Source organism: Marmota flaviventris, chromosome X, assembly GCF_047511675.1.
Source record: "Marmota flaviventris isolate mMarFla1 chromosome X, mMarFla1.hap1, whole genome shotgun sequence".
Taxonomy (NCBI): Eukaryota; Metazoa; Chordata; class Mammalia; order Rodentia; family Sciuridae; genus Marmota; species Marmota flaviventris.
The window spans coordinates 5,805,071-5,822,333 of NC_092518.1; positions in this window are offsets into that span (position 1 = coordinate 5,805,071).

Sequence of the window (17,263 nt, forward strand, 5' to 3'; positions counted from 1 at the left end):
GACTCCACACTGACGTTTTGATTTAAAAAACTTGAAATTTTCAATAGAAAAGAAGTGGGTTTACCATCATTTTGGTCTTGGGGTACAGAAACTTTCAGTTATCTCAAATAAGCCATAATGTGAATCAAAAAATATTTTCCTTGCAGTTTTTTTTATAAATCTGCAAGGTATGAGCTGGGAAAGGTTGTCAGTACATGCAATGACCATATTTCAGTTTCTTTTTGCTTACTTCAAGATACCCAGGGACTTTTTTCAATACATATGTTAAAAAGCCTTCATGAAGAACATTTATTTTGAAATATCAGCTTAATATCTGAGTAAATTATTTGAATAGTGTATTCTCTGATTAGTAAGATAATAGGTGTATTCTCAATTAAATGTCAGATTATTGAAATGTTCCAAGATTTTAAAGGGAATTTCATAACCACAACAATTTCCTGGGCTATAGATTTGAATACAATCATTCATAATATACATTGAAAAAAATCCCATAAAATCATGAAATACATGGGAACTAAATACCTACACATGTATGAGAATAGGGACAAAGGAATTTCAGAAACACAGTCAGCTTTATGCTTCAAAGGTTTGGGTTAATAAAAACGGAGTCAGACCAGCAATACTACTTTGATCTAGATCAAAACTTCCCACTGTAATTTCTTGGCTGTGAGAGGAAGTGAATTTCCAGATTTCTTTTAATAAAAGAAAAAAAAGAAGAAGCAGCCTGAAAAATGCTGACATACTTTCTCAATGGATTCAGAACATTTGTTTAAATTTATGAAATTTGTTGAGTTACAATCTAATATTTCCATAAGAGAGGCAGGACTGATTAAACAAAGATGACCAAAAGTTGCAAAGGAAATGTCTAAGACAAAGTGGATTGCAGTATCACAACTTCAGTGGGTGCTGGTTCCCCGCATAGGGGAGAATTCCTACCTGGTGAAACATTTGGTTCATGGAAACTCTTTGAGTTGTTCTAATTTCCCTCTAACTTTCTCATAGAATATTCAGAGAATATTCTGAATAAGAATACTGGTTTTATTAGTCAGAATTCTTTGTTTGTTCTATCATGTCAATATTCATTTATTTATTTTTATTAATTTATTTATTCTAATTAGGTATATATGACAGCAGAATGAATTTTGATTCATTGTACACACTTGCAGCACAACTTTTCATTTCTCTGGTTGTACATGATGTAGCATCACACCATATGTGCAGTCATATATGTACCTAGGGTAATGATGTCCATCTCATTCCACCATCTTTCCTGTCCCCATGTCCTCTCCCATTCCTCCCGCCCCTTTGCCCAAAGTTCTTCCATCTCATTCCACCATCTTTCCTGTCCCCATGTCCCCTCCCATTCCTCCCGCCCCTTTGCCCAAAGTTCTTCCCACCCATTATGGATCAGCATCCACTTATCAGAGAAAACATTTGGCCTTTGGTTTTTTGGGATTGGTTTACTTCTCTTAGCATGATATTCTCCAGCTCCATCCATTTACCTGCAAATGCCATTATTTTATTCTCTTTTAATGCTGAGTAATATTCCATTGTGTATATATAACACAGTTTCTTTATCCATTCATATACAGAAGGGCATCTAGGTTGGTTCCATAGTTTACTATTGTGAATTGAGCTGCTATAAACATTGATGGGGCGGAGTTACTATAGTGTGTCATTTTAAGTCCTTTGGGTATAGACCAAGGAGTAGGATAGATGGGTCAAATGGTGATTCCATTCCAAGTTTTCTGAGGAATCTCTATACTGCTTTACAGATTGGTTGAACCAATTTGTAGGCTCAACAGCAATGTATGAGTGTGCCTTTCCCCCCCACATCTTTGTCAATACTTACTGTTGTTTGTATTCTTGATAACTGCCATTCTGAGTGGCATGAGATGAAATCTTAGAGTAGTTTTGATTTGAATTTCTGTGATTACTAGAGATGTTGAACATTTTTTCATATATTTATTGATTGAATGTATATCTTCTTCTGAGAAGTGTCTGTTCAGCTCCTTTGCCCATTTATTGATTGGGCTGTTTGGTTTTTGCTATTAAGTTTTTTGAGTTCTTTATATATCCCGGAGATCAGTACTCTATCTGACATGCATGTGGCAAAAATTTGTTCCCAAAATGTAGGCTCTCTCTTCACTTCATTGATTGTTTGTTTTGCTGAGAAGAAGCTTTTTAGTTTGAATCCATCCCATTTATTAACTCTGACAAAACAAAAAGCTGGTTCTTTGAAAAAAATAAATAAAATTGACCAACCCTTAGCCACTCTAATGAAAAGAAGGAAAGAAAAAACCCAAATTACTAAAATTCTTGATGAAAAAGGAAATATTTCAAACAATATTAAAATACAAAAGACAATTAGAAACTATTTTGAAAATTTATATTCCAGTAAAATAGAAAACCTCAATGACAGTATTTATTTTTAAGTGTTCCTGTTGACTAGATGTGTCCTTAAAAATGATCATGTAAAACCCACAGCACTCACTCATGTAGATAAATGAAGACCCAGAAGAACAAAACTCTTATTTCCATTGCCTCAGAAACAATAAGAGAGGTAAATAGGGAGCCTACATCCTGGGAACAAATTTTTACTCCTCACACTTCAGATAGAGCCCTAATATCCAGAGTATACAAAGAACTCAAAAAATTAGACAATAAGATAACAAATAACCCAATCAACAAATGGGCCAAGGACCTGAACAGACACTTCTCAGAGGAGGACATACAATCAATCAACAAGTACATGAAAAAATGCTCACCATCTCTAGCAGTCAGAGAAATGCAAATCAAAACCACCCTAAGATACCATCTCACTCCAGTAAGATTGACAGCCATTATGAAGTCAAACAACAACAAGTGCTGGCGAGGATGTGGGGAAAAGGGTACACTTGTACATTGCTGGTGGGACTGCAAACTGGTGCGGCCAATTTGGAAAGCAGTATGGAGATTCCTTGGAAAGCTGAGAATGGAACCACCATTTGACCCAGCTATTCCCCTTCTCAGACTATTCCCTAAAGACCTTAAAAGAGTGTACTATAGGGATACTGCTACATTGATGTTCATAGCAGCACAATTCACAATAGCTAGACTGTGGAACCAACCTAGATGCCCTTCAATAGATGAATGGATAAAAAAAAAATGTGGCATTTATACACAATGGAGTATTACTCAGCACTAAAAAATGGCAAAATCATGGCATTTGCAGGGAAATGGATGGCACTAGAGCAGATTATGCTAAGTGAAGCTAGCCAATCCCTAAAAAACAAATGCCTAATGTCTTCTTTGATATAAGGAGAGTAACTAAGAACAGAGCAGGGAGGAAGAACATGAGAAGATTAACATTAAACAGGGACGAGAGGTGGGAGGGAAAGGGAGAGAGAAGGAAAATTGCATGGAAATGGAAGGAGACCCTCATCGTTATACAAAATTACATATAAGAGGAAGTGAGGGGAAAGGGGAAAAAAACAAGGAGAGAAATGAATTACAGTAGATGGGGTAGAGAGAGAAGAGGGGAGGGGAGGGGAGGGGGGATAGTAGAGGATAGGAAAGGCAGCAGAATACAACAGACACGAGTATGGCAATATGTAAATCAGTGGATGTGTAACCGATGTGATTCTGCAATCTGTATACGGGGTAAAAATGGGAGTTCATAACCCACTTGAATCAAATGTATGAAATATGATATGTCAAGAGCTATGTAATGTTTTGAACAACTAATAATAAAAAAAAAAGAAGTTATCTGTGTCCCCTCACTAGACTCTAAGTTCTGTAAGCATCGGGAGATTAAGTATGCATCCTTCAAGGTTTCATCAGCACAAGTATGGTTGTTTACACATAATATAGAAACTCAATAAATATTTCAGTTTGATTGATTTCATCTAACAGCTCCAATGCAATGTGTTGCCTCTACTTATTATCAATTAAAATTCACTATGACTTAGGCAATATTATTATCATTTTACAAAGCCCGAAGTTCACCAAGTGTAAGAACACAAGAAATGGGATTAGAACCTTGAAAAATTATTCAGTCGACACTACTAGGTTCAAAATCTTTTCTTAACCCAGGAAATAAAGGAGGATATTAGTTTTTCTTATTTTTGCCTAAATACGTAACATAGGAATCCTTCCTTGGCCACAGAAAAAGAGGTGTTTTGAAATTTTTTGTTCCTTTTAATTTTGTAGGAAAAGAAAGTCTTCAGTTAATTATTTAGAGAAAAGACTTCCCAAACCCCTTTCCAATATTTTCCTAATCATGTTCCTTGTTGGGGCATAGGCACTGAATTTGGAACTTGAAGCCCATTTCCTGTCTAAAATGGTTTTCATTCATTGACTGTGAACACTTGTTTTTTATTGCAAAGTTGTTTACAAAGCTGAGCTGCTGGAATACATTTCTTTTTAATGAACAAAAGAGTGATGGAATATTTAGCTGGAAGGAATTCACAGAGAGTCGCATGCAACTAGCAAATAGTTCTAAAATTAAAAGTTTTAGTTCTAATGTAGCTTCTTGGTTCAAACTGGAGCAATATGCAGGTAAAATTTTGTTAATGGAAGAATTGAGTAATGGAGGAAAGAAAGGTTGATAATCTCTTTAAACTGAACAGAGCTTGCTCTTATCTCAAAGAATAATTTATTCAGTAAACATTAATGCATACAAAATCCTTGCTACATGGTAGGCATCAAGATACAAAGTTCACTGACTGAAACCTACTCATGAGAGATAATCAATAATTTATATTTTCATAAAAGTGACATGACTGCTATTCTTAAAGGTAATTCATACAAGTGAGAGCAAATTATACTGAGAATCCCAAAGTTTAGAATGATAAAAGCAACACATAATGTTAAGATCAACTGTATATACAAGCCACTTTGAAGGCAAGAACCTGACTGGTACTAAATCTATAGAAATATGTATCCAATGAAAGTGTTTCTTTTTTTTTAATTGGGGAAGCTTCCATCTTTTTATTTGAGATAAAATTCACAAACTATAAAATTCATCTATTAAACTGAACAACTCAATGGTTTTTAGTATACTAATAGAGTTGTGCAAACATCACCACCATCTAATTTCAGAACACTGGAATTACTCCAGTAAGAAACTCTGGACCCTGTAAGCAGTTAGACACCAACCCCTTCTTTCCTCAAGCCCTGGCAATCACTATTCTATTTTCTATTGTGTAGATTTTCCTATTTAGGACATTTCATATAAATGGAATCATACAATATGTGGTCTTTTGTGATAGACTCCTTTACTCAGCTTAATGCTTTGAGATTCATCCACCATGTAGCATGAATCATTACTTCATTTCTCTTTTAGCTGAATAATATTCCATGATGGACCAACATTTTGTTCATCCATTCGTGTGTGTGTGTGTGTGTGTGTGTGTATATTTCAGTTGTAGGTGGACACAATACCTTTATTATTATTTATGTGGTGCTGAGGATTTAACCCAGGGCCTTGAACATGCTAGGTGAGTGCTCTACCGCTGAGCCGCAACCCCAGCCCTTGTCCATTCATCTTCAGTTGATGTTCATTTGGATTGTTTATACCTTCTGACTATTATGAATAATAGTGCTATGAACATTTTTGTACAAGTTTGTGTGTGTGTGTGTGTGTGTGTGTGAACATATTCCTTTGATAAAGTTGACTTAGAAAAAAAAATAAAAACAAGAGTCAGACAGTTATCAATGGGCTAGAGAGCAAATGGCCTATTGGAAATTCATAAATGAGCATTCTAATATCCCCTACTTATTCTAAAGATTAGTCATTATGTCCCTTGCTAAAAAAAACATGTTCATGGTGTGAGCTGATCAACTGATTTCAATAACTATCAATATTTGTTCACTTGTTTTATCAATTACCATGACCATTTTTGTTTGCTGCTGGAGGTCTTCAAAGGAAATCTTGCTCTGGGTTGTAGCTCAGTGGTAGAGCACTTGTTTTGTATGTATAAGGCCCTGGGTTCAATCCCCAGCAAAAAAAGAAAAAAAAGAAATAAAGAAAATAGAACAAATCTCATTTCATTTCACTAGTAAGTATTTCAATATGGATCCCTTGAAAGACTTTAAAAATTAAAAAAAATTAATAATATGTAACAAAATTAATAATAATATTTATGTTCAAATATCTCCAATTGCCTTAGGGAGTTGTGCATGCAAAGCAAGCATTCTACCAACTGAGCTATATCCCTAGCCTTCCAACTGCCTTAAAAGTGTCTTTTTAAAAATTGCTTTAAGTTTAATTTACTCAAACATGAAGTGGAAGCTAAAACATCCAAGGTTCTTACTTTCTTCAAATATTGTGATTCCACTCAATTTTCAGAAATAGTTTGAATTTAGTTCAGCTTTTACTAAAGCTATGATTTATCCATTTCAAATTATATTTTTATTACACAATAGCAATTGGGGATTATAAGGCTGATATTAAGAGTATTGAGTTGGCGTATCATTTAACCTACAGATCAAAATACTTACAACATGTCTGCTACTATTAGTAAAGCCAGTTGATTCTGTTAGCAGTGAATACACAGTTTGACACTATTGCCTAGGGTAGCAGGAGAGGACAAATGAAGTGGTGGGTGTATAGGAAGGGATTCTTTTTTGGCTATAGGACAGATAGACCGGCTTTTTCACCTCACTTTATTCTCAGCAAGGATTATTTATAGTAGGCCTTCAATGCAACTGTAGAATTGATAAAACACTGTGAAGAGGTTTGTATGTGTGTGCATGCATGCAGGGAAAACTAAATGAAAATTTGGTTTTATTTTGACTAAAAGAATTTTGCCATGCCAGTTTTCTCTTTCAGTTTACTCAGTAAATAGACATGAATCAATTATGAATTGTTTAAATTGTTTTGTTCATCTTTTAAAAAGTTGGTTTAATTCATAGTCAGGTCATCCAAAAATAAAAGAAATTAATTTTTAGATTAGAAGATCAGAAACTTGATGTTTTTTGTTCTAATTTTTTAAAAAAATAATAATGGTTGAGTTTAAATTTCTGTTTGGAACAAGACTTTTCTTCAATTCAAACCTTAGTCCCATATTACATGGATCTTTCCAGCTCCTGAGCAATTTTTTAACATTGGCACAAATGTATTTGCTTGCTCTATTACCATTGAGTACAGATAACAAGGCTCAAGCAAATGTAGCCTGCACAACAAGAATATAATCTCTGTTTAAAATCAAACTTCAGAGCAGGTCAACATGGCATAATCTCCTGTCCAAATGATCTGTAATTTGCCTCTACAGATAGTCATCTTGGCCCTAATGTAGTTTAAAAGGTAGTGGCTGCCAAAATGTTAACCATTAAACAAAGGATTGCTTTTCTTTTATGTGGTAGAAACAAAGGTGCACTTCTAAATCTGTGTCTAAAAAATGTATTGGTTTTGAATCCAATCTACTTTATAACCTTTGTTTTTGGTTTTCTAGGGCGAGCCTGCTAAGAGTTCTAAGAGTTCTGTTTGGTTTTATTCCTGCAGGCAAAGTTGACATAAGAAAACTTGGAAAAACCCAAGGGAGTCCTGAAAGGAGATTACATTATATTGGAATGTATTCCATCAACTGCCAAAATATTTATGAACACTGAGTCATCATGGAGGATGTCCCCTTTCTAAGGGCATTGATGGGGTTTTAATTATAGAGAAGATTCATCTCTTTTATTGAACTGTGGTGCTATTTAGCAGTCCCCATATTTGCTTTTCATGGTAGCTAAAAGAAAATACTAATATATTTTGCTCATTTTTCAATTTTACAAAATCAGCCCACTTCATTTCTTCCAGCTTCACACAATTCTCTAGTTTTACTTTCCAGGTAACTCTAGAAGACACAGCATTTTAAGCACCAGGGGATTCCAGACACTTACACACTCAGCATCTCATGGATTCAATTAGGCACCATTAGAACCTGAAAGTCCAAGTTTCTACTTAGATATCTATGTTCAAGGAAGGTTTCTCCCAGGGCATTGTGTCTTTTCATAATTACATTTGGTTTTTGCCAAGTTCTCCTTTTGAGATTTAGAATGTCATTTTAACCCTTCACAAGTAAAAGGACAGTGCCAGGTTTTTCATTAGTGTAATGGACCCATGTGCCAAAGTCAGGGAGATATAATGTTACTTTTCAAATTCCTTGGAGTAAACATGTTGGCAAAGTCATAGTTTTTTTCCTACCTAATAAATTTGTGTTTTTTTACTACCAGATAAGAGAGACAAAGAGAGTGAAGTGATCTTTTATGACCAGGGTTTTTCAACTATCCTGGCTTTATGAGCATTTGGGGCTGGAAAATTATTTTTTCTAGTGAGCTGTCCTATGCTTTGTAGAGTGTTTAGCAGCATCCTGGCCTCTCACACCTACATGCCAGTACCCAAACCACCCAACAAGTCCTATCAGCAACAAACGTTTTCAAATATTGCCAAGTGTCTCCTATTGGTCAAAGTTGCCCACTGGCAAGAACCAGTTTTATAAATAGAAGAAAAGTTATTCTTTTTATTATAAAAATTGTTTATTTCTTAATAACTCCACAGTCAAGTACTGCGTAAAGGATGGTGCCAGATATGAGGCAGCATTAGGTATGATCCTGAGGCTGGGGTATAGCTCAGAGATAGAGCATGTATTTGGCATGGAAGAGGTGAGGCCCTGGATTCCATCACAAGCAATACAAACACACACACACACACACACACACACACACACACACACACACACGGTGGCTCTATAGCACAATGGATAGCACATTTGACTTCTAGGTATGGTCCTTGCAGAGCTTATGGATTAGCCTAGGAAACTCATAGTCTAGCCTCATCCCCTTAGCAAGAATCCTAAACTATGTCAGTATAAGCTAGGATTCATTCTGTGAAATCATACCTTGATGTGCCTCATGACCTTCTCATTTGCCCCCAAGTCTCTACACAGGAACACCTGTGTGATCTTAATGGGTGCTCCTAGAAGGTGATCCTATTCTTTTCAGCTTTTTCAGGGTATTGGGTTTATACCTTTGGATATCTATGGCCCAGCTTATAGATACTATGTAAAGTTTATCATTTAATTATTCCTAATGACTAGCACCTTCTTAAGATAGATATCTGGATGAATGCTTGGGTTAATTATTGTGGAGCACTTTGGGAACCAAAGAAATGGGTTTAGAGATTTTTTGTTTTAGTATGGCAATGATACACTTATTCAGTAATATTATTCATTATTCATCACACTGGAAATATTTAGAAAAGGGAAAATCTAAAGCCAAGGAGATAATAATGAAGATATTTCATATTTCTCCTAGGGAATCAATACAATACAGTAGCTGATAGTGTCAACATGAATGAAAAACAAAGGAACAAACAGGAGAGCCATTTCAAATAAATAAAAAAATAAGTTTTAGGAAGAAAAAACTACAATCATCATAGAGGAATTAAAAATCAAGGACTCTAAGGTTTGAAATGTAGGGATCTGGAAATGTGATTTTTCCATTAGACACAAGGAAATCTGGAGATGAGTCAGTGATGTGGTAGTATACTGAATATATGGAGGTCAGCATTTCTTATGTAACTTTCTTTGTTGAAAGTACTATCCCTTTTTATAAACCTTTCTTCTATGTCATGTAATTTTTTTATTAGTTTATTTTAGTTACACATAACATTAGGGTTAATTTTGACATAATTATATAAACATGGAATATAATTTGCTCCAATTCAGTTCCCAGTACTTCCTCTTTCTCTCTCACCTCTTCTCTCCCATTTCCCCATCCTCTACTGATTATATATATTATACATATCTATATCCTCCTCTATCCCCCATAATCCCCTTCCTCTATTCAACTGATCTCTTTTCTATTTTCATGGGATTCACCCCTCCACTGCTCTTTTCATTTATTTTGGTCTAGTTTCCATAGAGTAGTTAAAACATTTGACAATTGGCTATTGACTTTATGGGTCTGGCTTATTTCACTTAGCATGATGTTCTCAAGTTCCATCCATTTAACAGTAAGTGTCATAATCTCATTCCTTATGGCTGAGTAAAACTCCGTTGTGTATATATGCCACATTTCTTTTATACATTCATCTGTTGATGGATATCTGGGCTGGGTCTATAGCTTGGCTATTGTGAATTGTGCTGCTATAAACTTTGATTTGGCTGTATGCGTATAGTAAGTTGATTTTAGCTCTTTTGGATATATACCAAGGAGTGGAATAGCTGGATCATATAGTGGTTCCATTTCATTTTTTTAGGTATTTTATTTTATTTTATTTTTTTATTGGTTGTTCAAAACATTACAAAACTCTTGACATATCATATTTCATACATCAGATTCAAGTGGGTTATGAACTCCCATTTTTACCCCAAATACAGATTGCAGAATCACATCGGTTACACATCCACATTTTTACATAATGCCATATTAGTAACTGTTGTATTCTGCTACCTTTCCTATCCTCTACTATCCCTCCTACCCTCCCCTCCCATCTTTACTCTCTACCCCATCTACTGTAATTCATTTCTCTCCTTGTTTTTTCCCATTCCCCTCATAACCTCTTATATGAAATTTTGTATAACAATGAGGGTATCCTTCCATTTCCATGCAATTTCCCTTTTCTCTACCTTTCCCTCCCACCTCATGTCTCTGTTTAATGTTAATCTTTTCCTCTTGCTCTTCCTCCCTGCTCTGTTTTTAGTTGCTCTCATTATATCAAAGAAGACATTTGGCATTTGTTTTTTAGGGATTGGCTAGCTTCACTTAGCTTAATCTGCTCTAGTGCCATCCATTTCCCTGCAAATTCCATGATTTTGTCATTTTTTAGTGCTGCATAATACTCCATTGTGTATAAATGCCACATTTTTTTTTTATCCATTCATCTATCAAAGGGCATCTGGGTTGGTTCCACAGTCTAGCTGTTGTGAATTGTGCTGCTATGAACATCGATGTGGCAGTATCCCTGTAGTACGCTCTTTTAAGGTCTTCAGGGAATAGTCCGAGAAGGGTAATAGCTGGGTCAAATGATGGTTCCATTCCCAGCTTTCCCAGGAATCTCCATACTGCTTTCCAAATTGGCCGCACCAATTTGCAGTCCCACCAGCAATGTACAAGAGTACCCTTTTCCCCACATCCTCGCCAGCACTTGTTGTTGTTTGACTTCATAATGGCTGCTAATCTTACTGGAGTGAGATGGTATCTTAGGGTGGTTTTGATTTGCATTTCTCTGACTGCTAGAGATGGTGAGCATTTTTTCATGTACTTGTTGATTGATTGTATGTCCTCCTCTGAGAAGTGTCTGTTCAGGTCTTTGGCCCATTTGTTGATTGGGTTATTTGTTTTCTTATTGTTTAATTTTTTGAGTTCTTTGTATACTCTGGATATTAGGGCTCTATCTGAAGTGTGAGGAGTAAAAATTTGTTCCCATGATGTAGGCTCCCTATTTACCTCTCTTATTGTTTCTCTTGCTAAGAAAAAACTTTTTAGTTTAAGTAAGTCCCATTTGTTGATTCTTGTTATTAACTCTTGTGCTATGGGTGTCCTATTAAGGAATTTGGAGCCCGACCCCACAATATGTAGATCGGAGCCAACTTTTTCTTCTATCAGATGCAGAGTCTCTGATTTGATATCAAGCTCCTTGATCCATTTTGAGTTAACTTTTGTGCATGGCGAGAGGAGGGGATTCAGTTTCATTTTGTTGCATATGGATTTCCAGTTTTCCCAGCACCATTTGTTGAAGATGCTATCCTTCCTCCATTGCATGCTTTTAGCCCCTTTATCAAATATAAGATAGTTGTAACTTTGTGGATTAGTCTCTGTGTCCTCTATTCTGTACCATTGGTCCACCCGCCTGTTTTGGTACCAGTATCATGCTGTTTTTGTTACTATTGCTCTGTAATATAGTTTGAAATCTGGTATCGCTATACCGCCTGATTCACACTTCCTGCTTAGAGTTGCTTTTGCTATTCTGGGTCTTTTATTTTTCCATATGAATTTCATGATTGCTTTATCTATTTCTACAAGAAATGTCGTTGGGATTTTGATTGGCATTGCATTAAACCTATAGAGAACTTTTGGTAATATCATCATTTTGATGATGTTAGTTCTGCCTATCCATGAACAGGGTATATTTTTCCATCTTCTAAGATCTTCTTCTATTTCTCTCTTTAGGGTTCTGTAGTTTTCATTGTATAAATCTTTCACCTCTTTTGTTAGGTTGATTCCCAAGTATTTTTTTTTTTTTTTGAGGATATTGTAAATGGGGTGTTTTCCTCATTTCCGTTTCAGAAGTTTTGTCGCTGATATACAGAAATGCCTTTGATTTATGCGTGTTGATTTTATATCCTGCCAATTTGCTGAATTCATTTATTAGTTCTAGTAGTTTTTTTGTAGACCCTTTTGGGTCTTCTAGGTATAGAATCATGTCTCCCGCAAATAGTGATAATTTAAGTTCTTCTTTTCCTATTTTTATGCCTTTAATTTCTTTTGTCTGTCTAATTGCTCTGGCCAGTGTTTCGAGAACTATATTGAATAGAAGTGGTGATAGAGGGCATCCCTGTCTTGTTCCAGATTTTAGAGGAAATGCCTTCAATTTTTCTCCATTCAGAATGATGCTAGCCTGAGGCTTAGCATAGATAGCTTTTACAATGTTGAGGTAAGTTCCTGTTATCCCTAGTTTTTCTAATGTTTTGAACATAAAGGGATGCTGTACTTTGTCGAATGCTTTTTCTGCGTCTATTGAGATGATCATATAGTTCTTATCTTTAAGTCTATTGATGTGGTGAATAACATTTATTGATTTCCGTATATTGAACCATCCTTGCATCCCAGGGATGAATCCTACTTGATCATGGTGCACAATTTTTTTGATGTGTTTTTGTATCCAATTCGCCAGAATTTTATTGAGGATTTTTGCATCTAGGTTCATTAGAGATATTGGTCTGTAGTTTTCTTTCTTTGAGGTGTCTTTGTCTGGTTTCAGAATCAGGGTGATGTTGGCCTCATAGAATGAATTTGGAAGTTCTCCCTCTTTTTCTATTTCCTGAAATAACTTGAAAAGTATTGGTATTAATTCTTCTTTAAAGGTTTTGTAAAACTCTTGCTGTATACCCATCCGGTCCAGGGCTTTTCTTGGTTGGTAGTCTTTTGATTGCTTCTTCTATTTCATCCATTGATATTGGTCTGTTCAAATTGTGTGTATCCTCCTGACTCAGTCTGGGCAAATCATATGACTTAAGAAATTTATCGATGTCTTCACTATCTTCTATTTTATTGGAATATAGGTTTTCAAAATAATTCCTAATTATCTTCTGTATTTCTGTAGTATCTGTTGTGATGTTGCCTTTTTCATCCCGTATGTTAGTAATTTGAGTTCTCTCTCTTCTTCTCTTCGTTAGCATGGCTAAGGGTCTGTCGATCTTATTTAATTTTTCGAAGAACCAACTTTTAGTTTTGTCAATTTTTTCAATAGTTTCTTTTGTTTCCATTTCGTTGATTTCCACTCTGATTTTAATTATTTCTTGCCTTCTGCTACATTTGCTGTTGTTTTGCTCTTCCTTTTCTAGGGCTTTGAGATGAAGTGTGAGCTCATTTATTTGTTGTTTTTTTCTTTTTTTGAGGAATGACCACCAGGCGATGAATTTCCCTCTTAAAACTGCTTTCATTGGGTCCCATAGATTCCTATATGTTGTGTATGTGTTTTCATTTATCTCTAAGAATTTTTTGATTTCCTCCTTTATGTCTTCTGTAACCCATTGATCATTCAGTAACATATCGTTCATTTTCCATGTGATGTAGGATTTTTCCTTCCTTCTTTTATCATTGATTTCCAGTTTCATTCCATTATGATCAGATAAAATGCATGGTATTATCTCCACCCCTTTATATTTACTGAAGGTTGCCCTATGGCATAATATATGGTCTATTTTTTAGAAGGATCCATGTGCTGCTGAGAAAAAGGTATATCCACTTGATGATGGTTGATATATTCTATATATGTCAGTCAAGTCTAGGTTATTGATTGTGATATTGAGTTCTATAGTTTCTTTATTCAACTTTTGTTTGGAGGATCTGTCCAATGGTGAGAGACGTGTGTTGAAGTCACCCATAATTATTGTGTTGTGGTGTATTTGATTCTGGAACTTGAGGAGAATTTGTTTTATGAACGTCGCAGCACCATTATTTGGTCCATAAATATTGATAATTGTTATGTCTTGTTGGTGAATGGTTCCTTTTAACAGTATATAATGTCCTTCCTTATCCCTTTTGATTAACTTAGTCTTGAAGTCGATTTTATTCGATATGAGGATGGCCACCACTGCTTGCTTACGAGGACTGTGTGTGTGGTATATTTTTTTCCCAACCTTTCACCTTCAGCCTGTGTATGTCTTTTCCAATCAGATGTGTCTCCTGGAGGCAGCATATTGTTGGATTTGTTTTTTTAATCCATGTTACCAGCCTATGTCGCTTTATTGGAGAGTTTAGGCCATTAACGTTTAGAGTTACTGTTGATAGATGGTTTGTACTTCCAGCCATGTTTGATTATTTATCTTTTTTTTAAAATTTAGTTTGTTTCTCCATGATTAGTTTTTCCCCCACCCTCTGTCTTTACTGAGGCACTTCCCACTGATGGTTTTGGTTATTGTTTTTCATTTCTTCCTCGTGTAGTGTTTTGCTCAAGATGCTTTGCAATGCTGGTTTTCTGGCTGCAAATTCTTTTAACTTTTGTTTAACATGAAAGATTTTTATTTCGTTGTCATACCTGAAGCTTAATTTTTCTGGATACAAAATTCTTGGTTGGCATCCATTGTCTTTCAGTGTTTGAAATACGTTGTTCCAGGATCTTCTCTCTTTCAGCGTCTGTGATGAAAAATCCGTTGTTAACCTTATTGGTTTACCCATGAATGTAATCTGCCTCCTTTCTCTTGTAGCTTTTAATATTTTCTCTTTGTTCTGTATATTGGATATCTTCATAACAATGTGTCTTTCATTGGTCTACTGTGATTTTGTATGCTCGGTGTCCTCTATGCATCTACAATTTGTATATACGTTTCTTTTTTTATTTCTGGAAAGTTTTCTATAATTATCTCATTCAGCAGGTTGCTCATTCCCTTGGTTTGAACCTCTATACCTTCCTCTATCCCGATGTCTCTTAATTTTGGTTTTTTTATGTTATCCCATATCTGTTGGATGTTTTTCTCGTGATTTTTTACCAGCCTTTCTGAGTTGGCTAGACTCTTTTCAAGATGATATATTTTGTCTTCATTATCTGACATTCTGGCTTCTACTTGCTCCACTCTGTTAGTGATACTCTCATTTGAGTTTTTAATTTGGTTTATAGTTTCCTTCATTTCTAGAATTATTGTTTGATTTTTTTTATAATCTCTATCTCCTGATAAAGATGCTTAATTTCTTCTTCTATCTGTTTATGTAATTCATTTTTAATGTGTTCTTTCACTGTTTGAATTTGCTGTCTCATATCCTCTTTAAGGTTCCATTCCATCTGTCTAAGGTGTTCCTTGAGTTCTTTATATGACCATTTTTCTGCTGACTCTAGGTCCTCCTGAATATTTAGGCTGTCCTGCATTGTTTGTACTCCTTTTCTTCCTTGCTTTTTCATGCTGCTCATGTTACTTCTTGTTCTGTTTAACTGCTGAGTTACTGTTTACTCCTATAAATTTATTTGATGCTTGGGAGGAAAGGTATTAGAAGGGAAGGGAAGAAGTCACTAAAGAGAATGAGAGTAAGCAGGTAGAATTCAAGGAAGGGGGAATAAGGAAATTGAAAAGAAATGAAAAGACAAAAGAAAAAAGTAGAAAAGAAAAAAATTAAAAAAAATTAAAATTAAAAAATAAGAAAAAATGAAAATGAAAAAAAACCCAAATTAAAAAAAATTAATAAATGCAGTCTTAGAGTTTGATTAACTTCTCTTCCAGTAGATGGAGCTGTGCCCACCGGGCCAAGCTTCTCCTCTCAATACGCAGGAACCAATCACTGTGCAGCAGCTCCTCCTCCCAGACTGGGCGGGTCTCCAATCCTGAGTGCCTAGGGCCTTCTCTTGTGTTTCCTCAAGCCAGGCCGTGCTCACCGGTGACGCTCACCACAGTACTGGCTACACGCCAGGTCTGCTGCTCCTGGGAGCCCTGTTTTCATGAACGACTGGGCCCACTCTCCCTGTTTGCCTCCCTCAGACCCTACATTTGTAGAGCTTGGGGCTGAGAACCCTCAGCGAATTTTGCGTGCCCTCCGGTAGCCACACGCCTGGTAGCTGGTGCAAGAGACCTCAGTTGTGAGCACTGGTGGGAGCGGTAGCCGGGAGTTGTGCGCCGCGGGTCCCGCGCCACTCCTGATTCCCTCGGTCTGGCTATCGCACTCACGGGAGAGCTGGGAGGGGCCCTTATGGGAGAGCTGGGAGGGGCCCTTAAGGTTTCCCCACTGTGTGGAGAGGGAAGGCTAGGGGGTTACACACCTGTCGCCGCCGGTTTCATTGGAGTTATCTCCTCCGCCGCATTCTGGTGACGTCAGTTCTCTGCCATGGTGGTATCCCATGCAAATGGCGACAGTTCGTTCCCTTTGCCGGGTGACCAATGCAACCTGTGGGTCCTGACTGTCTCTCCCAAGCCCCGTTTCAATCCTGTGGCCACTGCCTATGAAGGCTCGGTTGGCATTAACCTCCGTAGATTCAGAAGGGCCGACGAGTTGTTTCAGCGGGATCGTTTAGTGCTGAGTCACAGCAGTTTGTCTGCGAGAAGCAGGCGAACGGGAGCTTGAATGCATTTCATTTTTTTAAAAGGAATCTCCATACTGCTTTTCAGAGTAGTTGTACTAATTTTTAGTTCCACCAACAATGTATGAGTGTAACTTTTCCATCAACAACATTTATTATTATTTGTATTCTTGATAATTGCCATTATGACTGGTATAAAATGAAATCTCAATGTACTTTTGATTTTCATTTCTCTGATTACTAGAGATGTTGAACATTTTTCACATATTTGCCATTTATATTTCTTCCTTTGAGAAGTGTCTCTTTAGTTATTTTGCCCATTTATTAAATTTTTTGGTGTTAACTTTTTTTGAGTTCTTTATATATTCTGGATGTTAATGCCCTATATGAGGAGCAGGTGGTAAAGATCTTCTTCCATTCTGTGGGCTCTCTCTTATCTTAATTTTTTCCTTTGTTGTACAGAAGCTTTTTAGAAGAAGCCATCCTACTTATTGACTTGGCTTTGTTTCTTGCATTTTAGGAGTCTTGTTAAGGAAGTAAGAAATGGGTGAAAAAATGATAAAAAGT